Source organism: Mastigoproctus giganteus, chromosome 6 (genome assembly GCF_048544385.1).
Source record: "Mastigoproctus giganteus isolate SK-2022 chromosome 6, ASM4854438v1, whole genome shotgun sequence".
Classification (NCBI taxonomy): Eukaryota; Metazoa; Arthropoda; class Arachnida; order Uropygi; family Thelyphonidae; genus Mastigoproctus; species Mastigoproctus giganteus.
The window spans coordinates 43444138-43467745 of NC_143580.1; the positions used below are offsets into that span (position 1 = coordinate 43444138).

Genomic DNA, 23608 nt, shown 5'->3' on the forward strand with positions numbered 1-23608 from the left:
ATTTCTAGGCAAAATGATATATCTCTTTTGGGGATTACCCTGACTTCTAATCTCTCTTGGCACAAGCACATTACAAATATTGCTTCCTCTGCATCTAAAAAACTTGGTTTTCTCTTTCGCTCTCTGCGTTACTTTTCTTCCAAACAGCTGCTCACTCTGTATAAATCGCAAATCCGCCCTGCCATGGAATATTGTTCCCACATCTGGGGTGGTGCCCCCAAAACCTCTCTCAGGCTTCTTGATTCCATTCAGAAGAGGGCAGTTAGGTTAATTAATGATTCATCTCTAACAGAGTCTCTCCACTCGCTTTCTCATAGACGCACTGTTTCTGCTGCATGCCTCTTCTACAGATACTTCCATGGGCACTGTTCTTCTGAATTGGCTTCTATAATTCCTGCTCTCTCTTTCAAAACAGTCCAAACACGTGCTGCCACCAGCCAACATCCATTTACTGTCCAACTTCAAACCCACAGAACCAACTTTTCATCTTCCTCATTTATTCATTCAACTGCCGTTTTCTGGAACAACCTTCCTTCATACGTATTTCCTGAAAATTACAATCTACAGAAGTTCAAGTCCAATATCAACAAATATCTTCTTTCGTCTTCTCATCCTCCAACCCAAGCACGGTACTAAGTACTATAGGTTCTAATACCTCTCGTGTTTGGGGTTCTCATAAAAAAAAAAAAAAAAAAAAAAATCTTGTTGTTCATACAATGAACAGTTTCCTAGCTGACTGGGCGGCAAGCTTAAAGATCCACATTGTAGCGTGTGGTGATCCCAATTCATATTCAGGACAGCAACCAGAGGAAGACATCGAATTGATGATCCTCTTGTAGCACTTCACTAATGCGGAACTTGTAGAGCATTCATAACCCCCCCCCCCCAGCTCTTAGACAGAGCTGGGGGATCCTTCAGGAGCAGGAGTCCCAATTGGGAGATGATATCTCGTTGGTGAGTAGTTTGGCCATAAAACATAGCCTCCTTTCAATGATCAAGGACTTCATTCTTCCGATCCATAACGCTTGTGCCATGGCGGTTGTTGCAGTGACAGTAGGAAGATGAAGCTTGGCATTAGTCCATTTCAACAATCAGTAACAATCAGTACACGTACTTAAGGTTGGTAAGTGCGGCTGAGGCCCATATTTCTGTTCCGTAGAGAATGGCGGGGTGGACTGTGGTAATGAAGAATCTCTTAAAAATGGCGGATCTCGAACATATAGCAACTGTTGCTTTGAAATCCACCTGACACAAGCAAATTTAGCACTGATTCTACCAATCTGGCTGTTGAATAACATCCTACGGTCAAATATAACTCCCAAATCAGTGTAGAGGAGCACATTTCATACTGCGACCCTTCCGAGCGAAATATTCAGTCGTGTAAACACAGGTTTTAGGGAATATATTACTTGTGCGGACTACTCTGGATTTATTTGAGGGTCGAATCCTGCTGAGTGCAATTCTAGGACTCCGGGTTATGAATTGGTCTTATTTGAAAACTGTACTGTGTTGTCACCTGGATTGATTTGTGTCAGCAGTTTGAGAACATCGCCATAGCACAATAGGCCGTCCCTGGAAGAAATATAAGTCACGATGATAGCGATGAACAGGACACCAAACAAGACGCTCCTCTGCGGCACTCCAGTAGGACTGTTGCAAGGAAGGGCTCGATGATGCCGATGCAAAAGGTGTTCTTTTTCAGAGCAGAGATTCAATAAAGCAGAGCATATCACCTCGGATGTGAAGTTGGTTTTTGAGTAGAAGGAGGAAGGCGGAAATCGACACGGCGTCAAAGGCTGCACTAATATCCAGTACGTGATCGCAATCTTGGCTCTTTATTCTTATGCCGACAACATCAGTTCGGTAGCAGCTGCCAAGTTAGTGAATGATGATTTTCCAGGAATGAGGTAGTGCATCTAGGGCGATTTCTTCAGAAAGATTTGGTGAGTAATTATACGTAGCAAGGACTTTTCAAGTATTTTTAAAAGATTGGAGGCAACGAAGACCGAGCTAAACTGATTGAAATGCGTGGACTTTTGCTGGTGTTATTTGGTTTTTAGGAGCATTAACAACTAAGGCCATATTGCTCCGGGAATATGCGGTGGTCATTCCCTGACTTTTCCACATCCTTCGTATTTGGTGGGAACGGGCTCGAACCCCGGTCTAATCAAGAAGCGTGTGCTACCCACTGCTACTCCTTCCCACCTGGCTACGGAGGCGCCGAAATGCGTGGAAAATCGGTTCTTTGAGGTAAGATGAATTCCATACATGTTCCATAGGAGTGGAAAATAACGATGGGTGAGACATCTATTATACATCGAGAGAAGCGGATTGATGATATATAGGTGCTCAAACATTTAATCATAAATTGTGGAACACAATTCATGATTAAATCCTGTAGTCGCATACAGATCGTTAATGCGAGAGGCGAATTGGGGTTGAAAAGACTGAAGAGTAATAGAAAGCCTACAGGCAATCAAATAACAACCCAGTACAATAGCGGTAACCAAAGAGGCATTTCAGAATGCATGACTCCTAGTACCTTGTCATGGATAGGGTATCACAGCCGACCACCGAACCATGTTCAAATCCTGTCAGCAGAAAACAAGATGGCTGCCGTAGCCGAGTGGTCAACGCGCGAGTGCATAAGTACACGTGCCTTGATTGACCGGGATTCAAGTCCGTGACTGCTAAATACGATGCTGTTTCTTGTATTCTGTCTATTTTGGTCGTTCCGGAGTATAAACAGAAAATTTATTTATGATTACAGTGAGATCAGGATCACTAATACTACTGCTCTTGAGCGCAGGAACAAAAACACTAATATTGAACTGTGGAGGATTAGAAAAATGTTGCCTGGTCTGACGAATCTCGGTGCCTGCTGTTTCACAGTGATAGCAGGACTAGAATACGAAAATTTACCAAACTCCACCTTTCGGATACCCCTTGCAGACAACTCATTCCAACGTTCCACAACACACTGCCCTAAGATCTGCCTCTGAACAAACCTGTTTATGATAACAAAACGTGAAAAATCCCAGATGGGATTTTTTATGTTTCACTGCGCAGTCCAATAGCGACTATTTAAACGTCTGTACGCAAAGAAGAAACTGTCCCTCCCTCACAAACATGGGAAAAGTCGCAGTGTTAATTTTGTCTCTTTCCTCAAAAACAGGTTTCTGTTGATTAGGATGCCACTGAGAGCATGGAAACTGGATTCAGCCTCTTTCTGGATTTCATGTATACCCTGTCAGTACACTGCCAACTGACGGAACTTGGTTAACAGTGTATATACTTTCGCTGTATATACACACTGCACAAACATAATATTACACACATTTCTAGCCTACAGTGCTCTGTAATCGTTACAAAGGCGGAATTGAACTGACGTTCAGGTGCCGTCCCACATAAGATACTATACATGTCTACTTTAATTCTTCGTCTTTCGTATAAATGAAAAAACGAAAAAAAAAAAAAATGTTCTATACAGAACGAAATCAAAAATTTGTTTTACAAAAATGGCTCTACTCAGGTGAAGCGAGCATGCATGAGATCCGTACTACTTTGGAACTACATTTTCTAGACCATACTGTAATTTCAGAATTTTGTTTGGCGAGCCTACGTTGTTTTACAATTAAGAAACAATCAATAAATAGAGTATATATTATTTAGTACGTCAAAGAGTTTAACTATCATATTTATTTAAATAAAAATAATTCTGCTTATACTCCATTGTGGCCACGAGGGACCAGAAGAGTTTCCAAAACGGCCCATCCTCTGTCCTGGCAAGGAGGAGTAGATGGACCAAACTTTAATTACTTCATTCGGGTTCCCTGAACTTTAGGACCGGCCCTGCAATGGGCCGTGCATTTTTTTGTTGTGCGCGCGTATTCGCATCCACTTACGTTACCCATAACATCTGCCAGCCCATCTTCGCTGTGGTAACATAGCAGTTATGATTGCTGTTCTACCGGCTCGTGTTCAAATCCTGTCAGGGCGAGAAGTTTTTATGTTTTTTTTTTTTTTTTTCACATAGTAGTCGAGTTAGTCAGCCTCATGCGAGGGTTGTACGGTTTATTCTTCTGGAAATTCTGTCTTGCCATCCAGAAAAATATTACAGAATACGGGACGCCTCCGTAGCCAGGTGGGAAGGAGGAGCAGTGCGTAACACACGCTTCTTGATTAGACCTGGGTTCGAGCCCGCCACCACCAAATACGGAGGATTCATATTCCCGGAGCAATATGACCTTAGTTGCTAATGCTCCTAAAAACCAAATAACAACAACAACATACAGAATACGCTGACGCCTCATAACCTAAGTGGTCTGGTACAAAAACAGAAACAACAAGAGTCAGCCTCTACAGGATTGTAATTAAAGAGTCTTTTCTATCCACATTTATGAATTGAGTATAAAGTTGAGTAGAATATAAAGTGAAGTGCAGATACAAACCAAATAGCTTTCCCAAAATATTTTGCAATTGACAGATTAGTTTTATAGACTATCAGAGGAGATCCATCTGGGCTGGAGTAATAATTATTATGTCTTTCTGATAGCATTTTTAAGATCAAGATGAGTCACGGTAAAATAACCATGTGTGTCATCCTTGATAAGATATAAATTCCAGACTACAACTTCACCGTTCCCGGATAAGGTACATAATATCACAAAAAAGATTGACGCAAATAACTTGACCTGTTTATAGGGCCTTCAATTAGCATATAGAAACAATTACTTAGAGCTGTCTTTAAATAACCTTTTCTTTTACCTTTTTTTTAAACATTTTCTATGTACTGTTTTAGGAGGATGTTGGTCCGTTTCTAAGTAACTGTTTACCCTCAGTATTCCAAAAGATTTTAACAAATTCAAAAATATTCACTGTGCCTCTTAATACACAAAACATCTAATCTTATACATCGCGTACAAAGTATTAAAACAAAATAAAAATATCATACATGATATAATAATAACTAGGAGCCTTCGCCCCCCCCCTGCTCGCCAACCCCCGCACACACTTTTCTACGTAAAATGTAGAGGTATGACGGAGTAAGTCAAATCTTTTCTACGTAAAAGACACACCTGTCGAAAAGCACTGATCGATATCTAATAAGGAAATTACCTACAATTAACTTACAGCAAAGGCTTAATTTGTTCAGCACTCGCCTCTGAACCTTTGCTATAAATTAATTATGAGTAAATAGCACTTTAAGTTTTAACTATAAAATTTTTTAACTGTCAATTGGCAGAAATGACATATGTAATTATTTACCAGTGCATTTGTGATGTAATTGCAACGCCCACTCATACCATGTGACCTGCATCCTTCTTCTCCCATTGGCTACCCTACCCCCACCATTCTCAAGTTGGAATAAATATCACTATGAAATTATTTACCTGCGTTTACATAGGTCACTTAGAAAAAGGGCTGTTGCTTCGAGTTCCATAATGCATGAGGAATATTGTTGCATCCGAAAGAGCAGGACTAAAATATTTACAAACTATACAAATATTTTAAATATTTACAAACTGTACAAATATTTTAAATATTTACAAACTTTACAAATATTTAAAATATTTACAAAATACTAAACTATATACAAATATACAAACTATATCGAGTTCCTTCATCAGCTGACATTACAACGGAACATCAAATGATGCTAGGCGTGGTCATGTATTAGACAGTGAAGCACGTGCACTAGGCTGGTGAATGTTATAGAGGCAGTTGTCTTTCAATGGAAGACAACAATATAATTATTTACCTGCACATTTGTAGTGACGTAAATGCCCCGCCCTCTTCTCCCACTGGCTCGGATAAATATCACTAGGAGGAAAACTTTTTTAATGTGTAGATAGATAATTAGTCACATAAAATAGTATCTATAAGAGTATAAAATAATATGTATACACATATACAGTATTTTTCTAATTTTGCATAACATTACATTGGGTCACCAAACTATAATCGGCCGCCGTAGCCGAGTGGTCAGTCCCGCGGGTGCATAAGTACACGTGCCTTGATTGACCGGGATTCAAGTCCGTGACTGCTAAATACGGTGCTATTTCTTGTATTCTGTCTATATTGTGAACTCCTCTGACCGTTTGGTTGTCCCGGGGTATAAACAGAAAATTTATTTTATTATATACATATATGTTGAATAGAATAACAAGAAAGTGGAAACAAGAAGGCAAAAAAATGGAAGAAAGACGAGACAAAAATGGGAAAGTAGTCTAGTGCAGAAAAAGGTAAACCTATGCAGATAATAAAGTGAGAAAAAGAAAAAGTAAAAATTTACATCAGAAATGAAGATACATGTTGTCATTTCCTAAACATTCTGGAAAACATTACTGATGCTGCAACTACCTGAGATCAGAAATACTTTCTGGTCATAGCAATAAACTTTGCCGGGGGATTTGACACTTTATGGTGTCCAAGCGTCCTGGCCCAACTACGGAGGGACAACCTACCGTCAAATCTGTACCAAGTCATAAAATCCTTCCTGTCGAATAGGTTCGTGACAGTCAGAGCACTGTATTCTTCAGTAACAAGAGAAGTATTCAGAGGATGCTCACAGCACTCAGTTCTGGGTCCTCTCCTATGGAACCTGGTTTTAGACGGCTTTTTGACCCTGAACTCGGAGATGTTGTCCCCCTAGCCTATGCGGATGATTTGGTCCTGATGCTGCCTGGTGGGCGGTGTTCTAGGGTGCAACTGGAGAACACCGCCACAAGAGCAATAGAAAAACGAGATCAAAAACTCTTGCTACCATATGGGCTGTAAGACAGGAAATAACTGGAATTCGAAACAAGCAACTAGTGACCCAATATATCCAAAGATGTATTATTCCTGCATCCTTATATGCTTCGACAATTTGGTCCTCTACCCCAAATACTTATATTAGGAAATTTCTCAGCATGGAATACTGAGTGCTCCGGTGGCTTCAAAAAATTGCCGGGAAGCCCGTTACAATTTGGTCCTCTACCCCAAATACTTATATTAGTAAATTTCTCAGCCTGGAATACTGGATGACCGGTTGGTTGCATAAGATTGCCGGGAAACCCGTTACAATTTCAAAATCCATACTGTATGCAAACTTGAATACAGCTCTGTGGATTCAGATGGTCACATTACGTAACATCTGCACTCTAGTACAACTTCTGACTGGGAGTTTAGATGCCTCTCAAATTGAAAATCTTGTGGTCAGGCCCCGCCGTGGAGCCCGCCTCCACTACCCTCATTGTCTCCGTAGTGCTCTCCGTAACACGGACGGATGTTTCCTGCCAATACTCTGGACCTCTTTAGAGTCCTCACAATAGACCCGGACAGGTACTGCCATGAGAAAACTTACAGGAATTTCATTGCAGCGGATCTGTATACGAAACTACAAATATAATGAAGAACGCTCATGAACTTATAAAAATCTGAAATGAACGATTTATAGTGTCTTCAAAAGGCTCTTATAGGACTGAGGATATTCCTTTTTGTTCAACAGAATGACAATCACAATCAATTCATAGTGTAAATGACTACCTCATTTTTCTACACTGGTGTTCAAAGAAAGTGCATCACCCATTAAAATTGTAACTGTCGTCCGAATAACGCAAGTATATGGCAATATTTCTTACAGATTGCATCAGATAAGATTGACACGCGTAGGTAATGACGTAATATTGCATCAGCTGAGCTGTTACTTTCAGCTATATAAGCACGCTCTGCTAGAGTTGCAGTCATTCCTTGCTTGTGTCAGGATGGCGAGTTACGTGCAGTTGACGCCATGAAGAAAGAGTGCTATTGTTGTTTTACGTAAGAAAGGATGATCTTCCCGTCACATTGCTTATAGAGTGTCTTGAAATTAGTCGACAGTGAGTAGATTTCTTTCCAAACTCAAGAATACTGATTCTGCTGATAGGAAAAAAGGAACCGGACGCAAACGAGGCTCTACGCCAAAACAGGACCGCGTTTTGAAGCGCTTGTCTTAAAAACCGTAAAGCCTTTTCGTCTAAGCTGAAAAGAGAATGGGAAGAACATACAGGGGTGATAGCAAATGCAGTAACAGTCAGAAGACGCCTCTTCAAAAATGGACTTTTAGTCAGTAGTCCTAAGAAGAAGCCTCTTCTCACACAAAAAATGAAAAAGGCCCGATTAATTTGGTGTAAGGAGCATGTCAAATGGACACCGGAGCAGTGGAAGTCAGTTATTTTCTCGGATGAGAAGAAATTAAACCTGCATGGCTCTGATGGGAGACAAACGATTCGCCATAAAGGGGGCGAAGAATACCATCCAGACTGTATGTTATCTACAGTGAAATTCCTACCAGCCAAATGATATGGGCGTGCATTTCATATCACGGAGTAGGTCACCTGCAGTTTATAAAAGGTTCCGTAAATGCCAATGGATACCTGGCTATATTGGAAGGCAAATTGCTGCCAACCATTAGAGACCATTTCGACCTGCCAAGTACAAAGGGTACTAGGAAAGTTTTGCAATACAGCTTTGTTTATTTAATTTTTTCAAAGTAATTTCCTCTACATTCAATACACCTCTCCATCCTCCGAAACCAATCTTTAAACCAGTTCTGCCAAGTTTCACTAGGGAGTAAAGCACACTCGTTGTCCCAAGCCCGTATAAGGTCCTCATCACTGGAAAACCGCCTCCCTTTTAGCTTCATTTTCACATGCGGGAACAGTGCAAAGTCGCAGGGAGCAAGGTCTAGACTGTAGGGAGGGTGCTCGAGAAGTTTCAGTCCTGTCGTGGTCAAATATTCGGTGCAGGCTTTGGCGCGGTGAGCTGGAGCATTATCGCGATGGAGGTACCAGGTGTCCATTCTTGACTTTGGCCGCAGGTTCTTCATAGATCCAATGACTTTAGGCAGGCATTGTTCAGTATACCACTTAGCTGTGACTGTCTTCTGCGTGTCCAAAACGACACGTTCCACAATTCCACTCGATTTGAAAAATACAGCTATCATTTTCTTCTTTACAGATCGGGATTTTCTGACAATTACGGGTGTGTCGTCATCATCAAAGACCCAAACTTTGTTTTGAGCCTTGGTCGGCAGATCGTAATAGTACAGCCAAGTCTTGTCACCTGTCACGATGTTGTTCACATACCGAGATTGTTCCTTATCAAACTTTTTTAACATCTCCCGGCACCAAGTCACACGTCGTGTCATCTGCTCTTCAGTCAGTTGATGCGGCACCCAGAGAGAACAAAGTTTCTTCACATGCAAATGATCTTGCAGAATCGAACGAATTGCTGGTGCATTTAGGCCCAAAGTATCCTCTATCTGTTGGTAGGTCACTCGCCTGTTTTCGTCAAGCATTTTCCTCACAGCAGTAACGTTTTCCTCCGTAACTGACGTTCGTGGCCTTCCCGGCCTCTCAGAATCCTCCAGAGTGAAATTTACCCTTTGGAATTCTCTATACCACCTGAATATCGTTGTACGATGTGGACAATCATCATCTAGTGCAAGGGTCATTTCTTCTAAGCACTGGTCTATGGTTAAACCACGCACGAAATTATACCGCAAAACTGTCCTTATCTCATTTCGTGACCACGATGCCATCGCAAGCACTTTACACTCTCACTACTAATGAATAACTGAGCCCATCGACTTGGCGCGGCGGCTACTATGCACGTATGAACATGTCTCAACATGCAGCAACAAGCAGCTTCCTGTGATTCATTGTTGCGTCATATTGCAAAACTTTCCTAGTACCCTTTGTAACTACATCTTTCTGGACTCTGCTCCTTGTCATCAGGCGAAAAGTGTAAGTAGGCACTTCTGTAGTTACTTTAGCTTCATTTCTGCATTAGAGGTTCGACAGTAATGTGTTTACATTTGTTACAGGTAAAAAAATGGTTGGAAGAATGGTCCATTACAACTCTTAGCTGGCCAGGAAACAGCCCGGACCTGAATCCTCTAGAGAACTGTTATCATCGTGTGGAATCTGCAGTTGCCAGAAAGAAACCAAAGACCCTTCGTTGAACTTCAGGAAGCCATAATTCGTGTTTGGAACCACGAACTATCAGTTGATTATCTTCAGAAATTGATCTTGTTCAATGCCTCGACGGTGTGCTGCTGTCATCAGGGCCAGAGGCAATTCAACTAAATATTAGTTTGCACCTGGTGAACTTTTCATTTTGTTTTCCATTTAAAATGATAAACTGAAGTAAATTGAAGGGCTTCTGATAACATTTCAGCCATAATTGTCGTGTTTACCAAAACTGTTGTATAAAGATTGCAAATGCTCATTTTGGAATATTTTGAGTGCACCTGTCAAATAGTACTTAGAGTTGCCTTAACTATTAATAAATATCTTTTGTTATATAGCATTAGCATTAGTATTTGTGATGCTAGCCATTAATGTAACATACCATTGCGAAAAAGGGTTAGAAATATGAAATTCCTAGGTGATGCACTTTCTTTGAACACCAGTGTATGTATAATTTTTTGTAATTTTTCTATTAATGTATGATTTCTGTATCTATGTAATTTTTCCTCTATATTTATTTTTTGTATTTTCTGATATTTTATTCTATGTTACACTCTAATAAGTTTAGTTGGATGTATGTATGAGCCACCCTCCGAGATAATTTCTGTACAGGAGTTTGTTAAATAAACTGATAATAATAATAATAATAATAATAATAAAATAATCATAAATACATATTATTTATCAAAATCATGAATTATTACTATTTGCATATGTTAATTACAGCAGAAACGCTACACACATCTTATATTTCAGTTGTTAAAATTCAGGAAGAAATATTGTAAATATTGTAAGTAAAGTATATTACGAACACATTGACAGTATGGTACAATTGTTCAATCAACAGAGCCCGAAAATACGTCTTGAATTTCACGCGCTGTTGATCAAAAAGTATTACAAAACTTGGAGTGAATATTACGTTGATAGAGGTGTGCAGTGAAGTGAAAATAATTACTCTTAATGGTTTATTAATTAATAAACCATTAAGTAATTAATTATTGGTAATTATGAGTAAACCAAAGTTAATAACTCAAAGATTATTATCATTCTCTTTATGAAATACTAAACTTTTATGAATATTACGACGTTGTAACGTTCTGAAACCAGAATGGACAATACAAGGTATCACTATATTCCTAAAAAGGAACCTAATACGTACACTAATGGCCACTTTATTTTTTAATCAATTGGGTTTTATAGTGTTTCCATAAAACCCAATTGATTAAAAATTCAATTCCTTATAATATTTATTGGGGTTAACCTAACCTAAACTTTATTACCGACTTACTTGTGAGTAGCATCACTTTTCACCCCTCAAAACAGCCTCAAGTCTTAAGGGTTAGGACGAGGAGCCGAAAATCTTCCACATGGATACTTGACCAATGCAGACTCGATCGCATCCCACAATCAGAGCATAAATGGGTGTACTTGGTGAGCAAAAATGTTCAACTGGGCTGTGGTATTCAGGCATCGGCCCATTGGCATATCAGGGGCGTAACGTGTACCAAGAAAATACTCCTGGCACGATAGGTCCATTGATTCATGCTGTTGTCGCCATATGTTGGTCCTGCAATGGCACAACTAAAATCGGGATTCAGAGGACTTTTTTCCACTCATAAAATGTCCGTGTCGATGTTTCTGTACCTGCTGTACCCGTACGTGCTCTGTTCTTCGTTGACAGAGAGAGAGAGAGAGAGAGGGGGGGGGGCAAAATATTGGAAGGCACAGACTAAGGAATTTACGCAAAAATCCTATTATGCCTTTAAAAGACAAAAAATGACATTCTTTTTATAGACAATCTGAAGCAAAAATTAAAAGTTTTTCCATGTTTTATCGCCTTCTCTTTTCTTACCTCCACCTGGAAAGTAAATATGCGATTACACCAAGATCATACTCGTAATAATAACACAATCACCATCATTTGTTCAAACCGCTAGGCCCATAAGGAATTAATATTTCAACCAAATATGCCCATCCCCATGGCTAGTGCAATAGTTACCAACCCATATTCTACCACATCATGTGCAAAAATGTCGAAGGTTCGAATCCCAGTCAATAACCAAAATTAAGATTCGTTTCCCGTTGCTTGGGAAGAAAGTTTTTTTTTTTTAATCCTATTCCACTATTCCTTAGTCACCTGCATAGGTTCGGGCTTTTCATCCCAAAAATGGGAATCCGTCCAACCACACATGCACCATGAGCTGAAAAACCACAATAATTCAAGAGGAACCCAAAGCCTTTCGCCTGAGATCGACACTGGGGATTTTGGCGTATATTATACTTTGGTCAGTTTGTGCAGGCGGCGACGTGCCACGATACGGACGAACAGAGGGCTCACCCTAACCACATTTTTGCTAGTGGCACAAAAATAAAATAAATAGAATAAACTTCGAATTGCAAGGTATGCAGTAAGAACTGTTTTCATCGGGCGTCTGATCAGCTAGGCACGGTCCTGTGTGCGTTACTATGGTAGGCCACTTCATGAGATTTATTGTATACAGTATTATGTTTGCAAATGTGCGTGTCAAAGGCCTATTTGTATATTCTACTGCTTAAAACGAGGAATAACAGGTTGAAGACTACTTTCTCTCAACCATGAACAAAAGACCTTTAAGAATTCCTCCAACCTCAGATGAGATTTCAATCCAGGCCTCTCCACGTGACAAGTGGTTAGCCTACTTTACTGTCACGAAGGACGAAGGGTGGTCTTTCCCCGTGCTGCAACTTCATCCAATATAATTAGCTTATTTAGTTTTCATATTAATGCCAAGATGAAATTATGGACATGACTTTAATTTGATTTAACAAATATTTTATCATTTTTACAGTAAATTCAAAGAACTGATCTAATACTATATTTGGAGTATGTCTCGAGCTTACCTATGCTTCAAGTACGAAATTTTCGAACTTCCTTCGTTCTCACACTTGAACAAGAAAAAGATAATAATACTCCTTTTGAAGCACAAATTTCAATAGTTAGGAAATAAGTTCGAAGATTTTACACCAAAAAAAGTGAATAATAAATTACGAGATCAACAAGACTGCAAAAGATCTGAAAAGCTGTAAGACTAACTTCAACAGAACAATAATTAAAAGTGCAATGCGCATGCTCCCCAACAAAATAACCAGTCACCTTTGACGGAAATGTACGAGAATCAGTTTCAAACTGCTCCTTAGCCATATCTTCAATTGCTCTTCAAATAATCATGCATTTTCCTTATGCTGCTACTGTGCTGATATTCTCCTAAGTTGTTTATACTTTTTTTTGTGCGTGATATAAAGAGAACATGGTGTGAGGGAAAGACAAATGGGACGTCTATTATTTAACGTAAATGCGTATTGAAATGATAGAAGGAATGTGCATTTAGCATCAAGGACACTGATGCTGAAAGCAAAAAATGCAGTCGAACAGGTAGAGAGAAATGACTGATGCTACGTGGAAATAATGGGACTAATTGGTGTCATGCATCTTCTGAAAGATGAGATTTGTTGGACGTTTCTTTGTTTTCAATGGAGCATTAATGAATGAGGAAATTTTATCGCTTCAAGTCATTCCAGCTTCCTTATGTTGTAAGAATCCGGAAAATTAAACCGAAGCGATGTCTCATTGGTGGCTCTGAGAATGAAGAAAGATTCAGTTAGGCAAATACTGCACTCCAAGTAGGTACGAGGCTCCTATATACTGTACAACATGGGGACAAGGGATATCAGCCTGGACAAAGTAAAAAGCTCTATTAAGTCCTGATGGTTCTATTACAGCTTCATTTAAAGATAAAGTTAATCTCAACCCATACGAATGTCATAAATATAAATGACTGAAATTTCTTATAAATTCGCGATAATTTTTCATTTGCTTAGATAAAATCTCCATTACCATCTAGTAAAATATCTAATAGTTGTACTTCCTTCTGAAACCTTAAATAAATAGAGTTTGATAAATGTTAGTAGTCTTGGGTCGGAAGATCATTCATTCTTCCTCTCTCTAACAAAATCATTAAATTTATTTTATATTGAACTACATGAACTTTAATAATAGGAAATATTTCCTGCACATACCCTTACACCATCTTAACCTCATGATGGCAGGGGGATAGAAATCAAGGAGCAGAGGGGAGCGATCGCACCTGGACAAAGTAATACCTCTGTTACATCCTGATAGTTCTATTGCATTTTCATTTAAAAATAAATCTGACTTACTACCGTCTTACTTTTCCTATAACGCTTGGATTGATGGTATTGGTAAAATTTCCACAATACTGAAACACATCCCACTCAATACATCCCGTGGCTTAAAAGAATTAGAATAATTCTGAACAATCTCAATGCCAAGAAGTAATCAGATCCCCATGGCACTGCTTCACTTGTTCTTCAAACCAGTGCTCCAGAGAAACTCGTTTTGTGTTGCCTTTTTACATTCTCTTATTCCACTGGTGTTTTTCCTTCTGCATGAAAATTTGCTCATATTTAATCAATTCCCAAAAAAGGGTGGGATAAGTTCCTTCCTTACAATTATCATTTTATCGCACTTACTTAACTCTTTCCAAGCGAATGGTTCGTCAACTACCAAATCTGACACCATCACGAAACCTGCCATGTGGTGAATGATCTCGTGTTGATATCTTGACATTTATTATTCATCTGTGTACAAAATATGTCCACAGATGAATATGGAAAATATGTACGAGTTTCTCCATATTTTTCCATGTAAAAATATGGAGAAACCCCAGCAGTTACTCTCAGTATCTCGAAGAGGCGGAATAAAATCCTTCTCAAGAATTTTCATCTTGTGGTCTCCCTTCTGGCTTTTCTAAATTAGAAAGTCAGTTCTTCTCTAACTCCTCAATCATATATATAACAATGTCTGTTATGTATATGACTTTCTATCTTCTAATTTCTTATCTCTGACCTTTTATCACTAATTGGAAATCTTATCCATAGCTTTCCTTGATGACAGTACACTAAATTCCAATTTCCAATCCCACAAACTCTTCTCAGCACAGACAGCTTGAACTTCTCAAATATCCTCTACCAGTTCCTTAAATGCTGATCTCTAGGTAATTCTCCAGTGAAGGAGAGAAAACCTAGCTAGCTTCAATCCTCTAAAACCCAATCTTGTCTTATTCCTCAAATTCTAGACAACCTCAATAGAATACAACTAATTATAGTAGTTCCACCATACCATGTGTAAAAAGGCCCGAGTTCGAACCCGTAAGGCGAGGTGAATTTTTACGGGCTTTTTTTTACAATGGCCAAGTTAGTCAGCCGAGGGTTTCGAAAACAAAGGTTTTTAAACAGCGAAACAATGATAGAAACGGACCACAGGATATATGCAGTTTACTGACAGAATATACTGAAGACTCATAGTCTTAGTTGTTTTGGCTAACAACAACATACCAAGTACCCTCTGCATAAAAATAAATAAATGACTAAGCTAATCTTTCAATCTCGGCGTTACTCTTCTAAATAGCTGCTGGCTTAGTAACATAATAAATCCACCCTACCATGAGGTACTGTTTCCTTATTTTAAGATGCCCCATCCTGACCCCGAAACTCTTTAAAACTCCTTGACTCTATCCACAAGAGAACAATTAGGTTATAATTAAAGATCCTTCTCTTTACTAAATTCATTTACTAAACTGATGTACGCTACTTATACAGATGTTTCCATGAGCACTGTTCTTACAAATTAATATTCTGTAACTGCTCTTCTTTATTTTAAACACATCAGCTAGCTAACATGTACCGAGTTCAACTTTAAAATCATTGACCTAATTATTCTGCTCCTTCATTTATTCCTTCTACTTCTGTTCATTGAAACAACCATTTTTCACGTATTTCCCGAAGATTACAATTTACAGAAATCCAGGTCCAATGTCAATAAGTATGTTGTGTTTTCTCAACTTATATATACACTGGTGTGCAAAACTTAAGGACCAACACTATTTCTAAAGATTACAACCACAAAATCTTTACTTAAGATACTCTTTACTGATGAGAGTAGATTCAGTCTCAATAGCGATTCTGGACGTCAGCTAATCTGGCGAGAGGTTGGCACACGTACACAACTACAGATACTGGAAGGAGGTACTGTAACCGGCGCACGCTACTGCAGTGAGGTAATCCTTCCCCATGTGCGTCTGTTCCGAGGTGCCATTGGCGCCGAGTTCGTGTTTATGGATGATAACGGCACACCCCATCGCACTGCAGCTGTTGATATGCTTTTGGAAAGTGAGGACATTGTTCGTATGGATTGGCCCACCCGTTCCATCGAACACATATAGGATGCTCTGGGGAGATGCCTAGCGGCACGTCCACACCCACCAGAAAATGTTCACCAGTTGAAGAGGGCGCTGACAGAGGAATGGACGATGTTACCGCAAGAACTTATCAACAATATTGTTCTAAGTATGGACAGGCAGTGCAAAGCCTGCATCGACATTAGGGGTGGCCATATCTCCTACTGAGGACCACCTCTTCCCTTTGTTCAATCTTTGGCAGTGATGCATCTGTATCATGGCAGCCAGTGCTACGTTGCCATTTTTGAATAAAGTCCCTCTATACCGTTTTTTTTCCGTTGTTGTGTCGGTGTTTCCTTCATTATTTCTGTACCTCACGAGGTTCCTTTGGTATGCTTTTCCCACATCCAGGCCACTCCTATGAGAAGCTACACGTGAAAACCTTACTGGTCCTTAAGTTTTGCACACCAGTGTAGTTCCAGTATACTGCATTCGTGGTTATAATCACCGTCTTTCCACAGTATGTGGTAAAGGCTTACATTCGAAATCGAAAACAACTAATATGGTAAAGGCTTACATTCGAAATCGAAAACAACAACTAATGTACTATAGGCTGCAAAAACCTTTAGTGTTTGTGATTACAACAGTATACAATACACTTGTATATTACGATGTTAAAATTTTTCGCAAAAAATTAAAAATCGATAGGCAGAATTACTGGTCGAAGAGGAATGCGGTGTTTACAAGTTATGGGAATTTTTACTCTGACAGTTAATTTCTAAAAATAAACGGGGGAAAAAAATTAAATTATTTCCTAAATATCAACGGAAACATGCAGCAAACATTCCAATGAACCGTAGTGTATACCCAATGCAATTACCTACACTTATTGAAGTGAGCTAATATGCATTACTCAACGAGGTCAAATAGTTTCGCTGACAGACATCACTTTGAAAAAACCTATCAGTATGCGCATACTGCGCGTTTCATTTTACAGTAGCAGTAATTGTAATAACGACCGCTATGTTCACAAGGTTGTGTAACTTTGAACGCAGATTCGTATGCCTTTATTTGAAGATCGATGATGTCAGCAACAGCAGGTAAAATACTATAGGACTAGTATATTCTCGATCATGAAACGACAGAAAAAATACTGTAAAAAACTTGGCTGAAAATTTTTACTACTTCTCATTTTACTCCATTTATTATTCAGAATACTTCTCGACATATATATTAAATAAGTTAGGTAATGTTTGCATTGCATTCGACAGGGGGGGCTGGCTATAAGGGTCCCGAGCGAAGCCCGGTGTATATTGGGGCCGCTTTATGGGCGAACATACGGGAGAATTCCACAAATGCATGTGGCAGATTGTACCAGAGCCTAGTAGAAAAAAGTTCCCAGTCCGCCCCTGGCGTTAGAAATGACACTGAAATTTGCAGATATCAAGCGTTTCTTTGTAAGACCACCTTCTGTCCCCTTCAACAATCTCGTTGCCTTTCTGTGCACCCGTTCCAGCAGATCTACATCCTTCCTAAAATGAGGTCCCTAGACACCTCTATGCGGTACTCAGGTTGCAGCAGATCTACATCCTTCCTAAAATGAGGTCCCTAGACACCTCTATGCGGTACTTAGGTTGCAGCCTAACCATTGCCTTGTACAATGAGATAATCACCTCCTTATCCCTGCTAGCAAATTTCCTGTATATCATTGACAAAACCCAATGAGCTGTCCTGGCAGCCTGTCTGCACTGCTTAAAGAAACTTATCTGTAATGAATTTCATTTTCCGCTACCCTGAATGAAGTACCACACAGTTGAGACGTTAATCTAGGATTACTGCTATCCCTATGAAGTACCTTGCATTTGTCAATGTTAAACTTCAAGTGACACTTGTCATCCCATCTGTCTAATTTTTTTTAGCTCTGTTGCAGCAGTATTCCTTCATTACTGTCATTAACCACTCTGCCCACCTTCATATCATCTGCAAACTTAGACATTAGGCATGATATCCCTTCATCAATAACATTAATCAATACTGAAAACAAGCAGCAACTTGTTCGTAATGCCACACTGTTCTAATTTGCATAGTAGTCTTTATAAGTGCAAGAGTATGAAAAGCTTTTCTGAAATCTAAGTACATGAGTCAAATTTTTTTTTCATCCAGTTCATTTGTCATTGTGTCATAGTATCCAATTAGACAGGTCAACAAGACTGCCCCTTAATAAATCCTGCAACATAAATGCATTCCTGTCTAGATGGTCTTTCATTACTTCTTTAACCAGTAACTCTATAATTTTCCGTGGAACAGAAGTAAAGCTAACAGGTCTGTATTTACTCATGTCACACTTTGATCCCCCTTTGTGAATTGGGGATACATTCGCACATCTCCAGTCCATAGGGATTTCTCTGAATCCAAGGATGCTTTCATCATTTTGGCTAAAGAGTAAATTATTTTCATTTTTTCAATTACTGTAATAACATTTACCCATGAAACTGATGTCAGATATTCTCATGCTTTAGTATATATATTTTTTAATAAATAAGAATAATCAGTAAGTAAATTTATGTTTTTATCGCACCCCTCAAAAACGTGGAGGGGTGCGTCCGTTGATCATTATACCGCCCCACGCGAGAACACCGCCTCCAACGTAAGTGTCCCTTTCTCTGATGTTTGAGAGATGGTACCGCATTCCTCGTTGTCTCCAGATGAAATAAGGTCTAGAATCTGTTTGTAGCCTAAAACGGAATTCATCAAAGAACAGAACTGGGCCCCATTTGCCAGGTCTCCAAGTCACATGTTCATGGCACCATTTTCGACGAGCTCTGCTGTGGTTTGGGTTAATGGGATATAACTCATTGGCTTTCTTGCGTAGAGTCCACTTGAAAACATTTCCAGCCTTCTCAACACAGTCTGGTTGGAAATGTTTTCACCTGTCGCCGCAGCAACGTCAAGAGACAGCTGATGATAGGACATCGTAGGGTTCCGTCTTGCTGTTAGAGCCATATAGCAGTCTGTTCTCGTTGATGCAACCCTTGAGTGACCTTGGCCAGCTTTTTTTGTAATGGTTTCTGTCTCCTGAAACTGCTTCCATAGTGCCGAGACGACACTGCGTGACACATTAAGCCAACGTGCACCTCTGCCTGCGAGTGCCCGGCTTCAAGTCGTCCAACGGCCCGCTATCTCAAAGAAACATCTAAAAGACGATGACTTGTCATCCTGAATACTGGAGATGTGACTTTCCCAGTGAGCAAGCCCAAAAAAATTAAATAAAATAAAATAAAAAAAAAAAGGGAATGAAGTGATGTGGAAGTTTATGAATAATTTGCACAATGTAAGGTGGTAGATCGATTTCTACTATATACTAGGAATTTGCATACCAGGATGCCTATTATATCAAATATTTGCCTTCGGCGACACTGTTCACAATAAAGTATTCACGAACACGAAAAACATTTTGTTCCTATTGTCGAACAGTGTAGAAATTGGAACTTTTACCAAAGCGAATCAGTAAAAGTACGAATATTTTTCATTTTAGTGAAGGACCGAAATATCACCATATTTCATTTCATTCCGAACTGTTACATTCTAATACAGTAAAAATCACAGTATTTAACAGTTCGCTTTAGTAAAAGCCCATTTGAAAATCGCATTTTATGAATTGTTTTCCGTTAGGATTAATCACTCCAAATATAGTGAAATAATGTTACTGAGGAAATTTTGCGAGGATAGAAGACATATCTCCCATGCTCATGTTTAAAAATAGAAAAGTGAATGGAGCAGGAAATTATCATTTCTTGTCTTTAAGCACAGTCCCATTACCACGTTTCCGATTTTTAAACAAGGGCATAGGGGGGATAGCAGATATATTCCCCCTTTGCCCTTGTTTAAAAGTCGAAAAGTATTGAATCATTGATGGATGAGGAACTTTTTTTCTTTTCTTTTTTTAATCATTCCGACTTTTACCAACACAAGCTGGAAAACCGTAGGATTCACTGTGTCAAAGCCTTAAAAGTCTGCATTTCAGGCTTTTACAGTGACATTTACAATTTATATATTTCATTGTGTCTTAATAAATAATAATAATATTCTAGCCGCAACTGACCAAACGGGAAAAAGAAACTTGAAAAAGTCAACCAAGGCTGTGACTATTTGTCGAATAAGTGTGACTATAGTCTGGCAATGATAATCATTTAAGGGCATGTAACATAGTCGCATCGTGACTTGGTTAATTTCGCTAAATATAAATGAACATTTTTGAGTACCATAAAACTGCACTTTTCAGAGTATTCACAGGACTGTGCCTGAACAAATTCAGTTTCAAATCGGTAGCTGTTAATTACTACTGAAAACCTTGGATTCATGAGATCGCTAAGATATCTGTGATTCTGTTAACAATACTTCAGTCACGCAGTTTCGAAAACTTTTTAGTGTACCGTGCAGGTGTCCCTACAACAAGCACATATTTCACAAGGAAGGCATTATCGCGAAATAACACTGAATTCTCCTCAGTAATTCTAAATACGAGATGCATGAGTAACCACAACGTTTTGATATCTGGCATTTATCCAGCTGTTTCTTCCTCTGACAACAAAGTTGCCATTTACCAAAGAGCTTTCGTCTCTTGAGTTATTCATTATAGAAGAAATGAGTATCCAAGGTATTTGGTCTCATTATAAACTTTACTTATACCGTGAAAGATTTCCTCTTCTGTAACAAACGACAGTAACATGATCTGAAGGTAACGCAAATAGGTAATCTGCTGCATTCGAAAAGCTTTAACAAAGATACTTACTCTAATCTTTGGCTTTAAAATTACATCTTAGTTTCCTCAAAGATGCCATAAGACATCTTTTTAATGTTACTAAGAACTGTGATTTTTACATTTCTTATTATAAATAGGTTTCGATAATTGAAATAATAAGCTATATTGTGGTGAGCAGTAATTCATTTAACGCTGTAAATATATTTTATAACTATTCACATGGTACAGTAGTGTCCCTTTGCTTAATAACATTAATATACTTACGTAACGTTTCTTCATTTTGTTTTTAATCTTGTCATCGAACTGAGAACTAATGTTGATGTTCAAGAATAAAATTAATGTGGATACAATGGCGCGGTTCCTCCAGAGTTCACGGGAGACTAGGCCCGAAAATTGGTGTTGATTCAGAGCTCCCAAAAAAATAATAATTTAGACTCTAAATTATTAGTTTAATACCTGACAAGTATTTTTGTGCCAGGTATTAAACTTGCACGAGTGCCTTGTTAAATTTCTGGGGATTATTGGAGTCCTTGTTAAAAAATTAGTTTGATAAAATCTAACAGACTATTTCGACCAGTAAGAACCCTTAAGTGAAATTCTTCTGGAGCGAGTCCCTTGTTAACAAATTGGCAACATACCCTGGCGAAAAGGCCCCAGATATCGCAATCCGATATTAACTTGACAACAACAACAACAAAACATAGAATGGGCAAAAATAAACATAGCCTGTACTTAGTTTGACTGTCAATGTCGACCCCTTGATAACAAGATTCAAAATACAGTAGAGTAGAGTACTTAATGTTAAACAGACATACAAGGTTTCAAGTAAAAGGTATCAGGGAGTCGTTTATTTGCAGTTTAACCTGTTTGTTATCTGGGCTTTTTTGTCATATTTGGGCTTCAATTTTAAAGAATTTGATGGTAAAATTGCGATAATAACTATTACTGTTTAGACATTAATATAAATTTACATTTTGGCATAATTAACTTCAAAGTCGGTTATGTTCGTATCAGAAGTACAGAAATAATGGTGGACAACTTTTTCAAGTAAAGCAGTTTATTAGGAAAATTTTAACTTTAAAATAGAATCTAAAACGGTAATACTTAGTACAATTTTAACATCAAATTCAAAAATTTCAGCCCAAATAAGCAAAAAAAGGGCAAGATAACAAATAGCCTAAATCTAAAAATAAGTAGGATTGAGAATTTAAGCCGTGCTTTTTAATTGAACCACCTGTACAAGCTTGAGCGAATTGGTGCACTTTGTAACGCACAATAAATTCAGTTTATAACTATTCACGTGGTATATTAGCGGTCCTTTTTAAAATATATTAGTATAAAATAAATGAATATTAATAATGGACATTCATTTCCCCCCTCCCCATCCTTTGAATGCTGGCACTTATATGTAATGGCCTCCGGGCTTCTACGTTAACACAGCCACGTTACATAAAACCTCTCAATTAATTTTGTGTGTGAGTATGAGGTTTAGAAATATGCAAGCGCATAAACTCACTACTTTTCTAAATTTCGGGTCTGAAACATTTTTTTTTCTTTTTTTTTTTTTTTGATTTTTCCTCTTAGTAGTAAATACTCACAAAATGTTGGAAGGAAGCCAAATTATATAGCATCAGATTTTTAAAAAAATAATAAAAAAATATAGAATTACACTTCTTTACTTGCCCGTCTCTTCTAATAAGTTGTTCAGTCCTGCTGCGAATTTATTCAAATTACTATAACTTACTTCCACATCATGTGAAAGTTTATTGCAACAATCAATTACACGCTGGCTGAAGTAAAATTTCTGCACATCTATTATACAAGCATGCCTTTTCAATTTAAATTTATATATGCTTGTGTGTCGACTGAGAAAGAGAATGATGCTATCAGAATTTAGTTTGCTTAACCTTTTTAAATCCACTTCAATCAGGGCTTCACACTAATGTTGTTTCCGAGCGCTGCCATTTACAGAACGTCTCTCCTAGTAATACCATTTTGCACCTCCAACTAATCTTGTTGCTCTTCTCATTACCCTTAAACCTTTATGCTTTGTACAATGGAACAATCATCTCTTTGTGATTATTGCACTGTACAAAGTAATCGTTCCTTCCACTTTAATCACTTTGAATAACTAATTAACACTATAATCCGAGGAGCATAGGAACTGTGCGTCTGGCCAGATTCAGTCATCTATCCTCTGGGGGAGAGGGCATATGCCCCCCTTAAACAATAATTCTAAATTAAAGGAAATGAATGCAGAAATCGTTCTAAAAAAAATAAATAAATGACTTGGTTGCCATGCCCCCCCCCACCTCATGATGATACCTGGATACGCCACTACTATGAGGGTATCACTTAAGGAACTGAATGCAAGGAACAGCCCGGGCTATGGTATTTCTGCGCCCCGGGCAGAATGATTTTCCGGCGCCCTTTACTAAGGATATATACAGTATATATATATATATTTTTTTTTTTTCTTCCCCTCAGAATGACGACATCGAAGACTCTACATCACTGAATACAGATGCTAACACCATACAATCACTAGACAGATCTATAACAGAACAAATTCATTCACTGCGCCTAATCCTGGAAGCGATAATGGCAGAACAGAG

General features: G+C 38.6%; 1 protein-coding gene across 1 annotated transcript in view; it reads right to left on the minus strand.

The window, feature by feature from the left end:
• Positions 1 to 12975, minus strand: part of LOC150084203 (sodium/potassium-transporting ATPase subunit beta-like) — a 103409-nt gene extending 90434 nt beyond the window's left edge. The window contains exon 1 of the mRNA XM_090375097.1: positions 12876 to 12975. The gene's annotated coding sequence lies outside the window, so the exon portion shown is untranslated. The remainder of the gene's footprint in view (positions 1 to 12875) is intronic.
• Between the last annotated feature and the right edge of the window lie 10633 nt (positions 12976 to 23608).